Source organism: Heterodontus francisci, chromosome 34, assembly GCF_036365525.1.
Source record: "Heterodontus francisci isolate sHetFra1 chromosome 34, sHetFra1.hap1, whole genome shotgun sequence".
Classification (NCBI taxonomy): Eukaryota; Metazoa; Chordata; class Chondrichthyes; order Heterodontiformes; family Heterodontidae; genus Heterodontus; species Heterodontus francisci.
This window is the reverse complement of record NC_090404.1, coordinates 42,230,342-42,232,729: the sequence shown is the minus strand read 5'-3', so window position 1 is coordinate 42,232,729 and position 2,388 is coordinate 42,230,342. Positions and strand designations below refer to the sequence as shown.

General features: G+C 44.6%; 1 non-coding gene across 1 annotated transcript; it reads right to left on the bottom strand.

The window, feature by feature from the left end:
* Nucleotides 1-929: 929 nt before the first annotated feature.
* Nucleotides 930-1,024, bottom strand: trnai-uau (transfer RNA isoleucine (anticodon UAU)). Its single transcript has 2 exons — nucleotides 987-1,024; nucleotides 930-965 (listed from the first exon to the last, which is right to left on the bottom strand). It is a non-coding gene; the product is annotated as a tRNA-Ile (tRNA).
* Between the last annotated feature and the right edge of the window lie 1,364 nt (nucleotides 1,025-2,388).

Here is a 2,388-nt window from a genome sequence, read left to right as displayed (position 1 = left end):
TTTTAAGGTGACAGGAGGAAGGTTTAGAGGAGATGTCAGAGGTAGGTTCTTTACACGGAGAGTGGTGGGTGCGTGGAATGCACTGCCAGCGGTGGTAGTAGAAGCAGATACATTAGGGACATTTAAGCAACTCTTGGATAGGTACATGGATGATAGTAGAATGAAGGGTATGTAGGTAGTTTGATCTTCGAGTAGGTAAAAGTGTGGGCACAACATCGTGGGCCGAAGGGCCTGTACTGTGCTGCACTGTTCTATGTACTATGTTCTATTATATGAGGGTCCTTGAGAGGGTTCAGAGGAGATTTAGCAGAAGGGTTCCAGGGATGGAGCAATTTAGTTACAAGGTTAGGTTCGCATCCGCAGTATCTTGCTTTTATTTTAGGTTGGCAGAGCTGGGGTTGTTCTCCTTAGAACAAAAGAGATTGAGGGGAGATTTAATGGAAGTGTACCAGATTATGACAGGCTTGGATAAGTTAGACAAGGAAACATTGTTCCCATTAACAGACTGCACAAGGAGTAGCGACCACAAATTGCCAGTTCTGTGGAAAAAAAGGATGTGAGGGAGTATGAGGAAGCACTGTTTTTATATTTCAGGTGATAATGACCTGGAACTCGCTGCCCACAAGAGTGGTGGAAGCAGAAATGATCAATGCCTTCAGGAGGAATTCTGAGAAAAGCAGACTTGCAGGGCTATGGGCATCGAGCCTGACTGCGTTGCTCTGTGCAGAGATGGCATGGACCGAGTTGTCTCCTTCTCTGCTGGAAATAACTATGAAGTTTTGCAGTGCTCTCACCGCACGTGGCTCCTGTTCCTTTGATGTCACATCACAGTTTTATTGTTCTCCTTCTTCTGGCCAGTTCAGACGAACGAATGACTGCTCTCTGCACAGGACAGCTGTTGCTCATTGCTCCCCGTGTCTAAAATTTTGTGCTCCAGGTGAGGCTCGAACTCACAACCTCGGCATAGCTCATTAATTGCACTGTTGTATAAGTACCACGCGCTTACCGATTGCGCCACAGGAGCCACATTACTCAACATGTAGTATGGGGAATTACAGCCAAGTTAGCTGAACATCAGTCGTCTGGAAAATGTCCGAATCTATCATAAAGGAAGTATTAACAAGCACTGGGAAAATCATTCTCTGATCAAACGAAGTCAACATGTTTTTACCGAATGGAAATCTTGATTGACAGATTTATTCCAGAATTCTGAGGATGTAACTGAAAGGACAGGAATGTAGTATAATTGGATTTCCAAAAGGCATTCGGTAAGATACTATCGAAGATTAATACTCTAGATAAAGGCTCATGGAATCGAAGTAATATATTAACATGCAAGGAGGACTTGGATGTTAACAGACAGAAAACAACAAGTAGGGATAAATGGAGCATTTTCAAGATATCAGACTGCAACTCGTGGAGTGCCTCAAGGATCAGTGCTGGGGCCAAAGCTTTGTCCAATACCGAGTGTGTGGTGGAAGCGGATTCGGTCCTGGGTTGAAGAGAAGATTGGGCCTCATCATCATTGATGCCAGCCTCGAGAGAATTCCATTAAATCCACGTGCTATCAAGAGACGGGTGAAAGCACTGAAGATAGAAAACACGATGGGCCCTGACACAATTCCAACTGTCATACTGAAGATCTGTGCTCTCGAACCAGCTGTGGCCTGAGAGAAGCTGTTTAAGTTCAATTGCAAAAAGCACATCTTCCTGACAATGCGCAATTTGCCCAGCTATGTCCTATCTACAAAAATCGGGAAAAGTCCAATCCGCCCATTAACTACCCCATCAGTCTACTCTCAATCATCAGCAAAGTTGTGGAAGGTATCGTTGACAGTGCTATCAATAAACACTTACTCAGTAACACATCGCTGACCGATGCTCAGTTTGGGTTCCACCAGGGGCACTCAATTCCAGACTTCATTACAACCTTGACCAAACATGGAAAATAGAGCTGTATTCAAGAGGTGACAGTGACTGAAATTGACATAAAAATAACATTAGACCTAGTATGGGATCAAGGAGCCCGAGCTAAACTGGAGGCAATGGGAAAGAGGGGGAAAATGCTCCATGAGATGACGTCTCACCTAACACAAAGGTATGTACCAGGGGGAGTGTTTGCTCGAGTGGTAGGGGGGGGATTGAACTAAAATGGCAGGGGGATTGGAAACTTTGCAAGGAGTCAGAGGAAGGGGGATCAAGGACAAGAACAAAAGACATTAAAGGGAATAAGAAAAGTGATAGGCAGAGAAATCAAGGGCGTGAATCAAACAGGGCCACAGTGAAAAATAGTGGGAAGGAGACAAGCAACGTAAAAAAGACAAGCCTTAAGGCTTTGTGACTTAACGTGTGGAGTATTAACGATCTTCTTCTTTGGCCTCCTTGTCT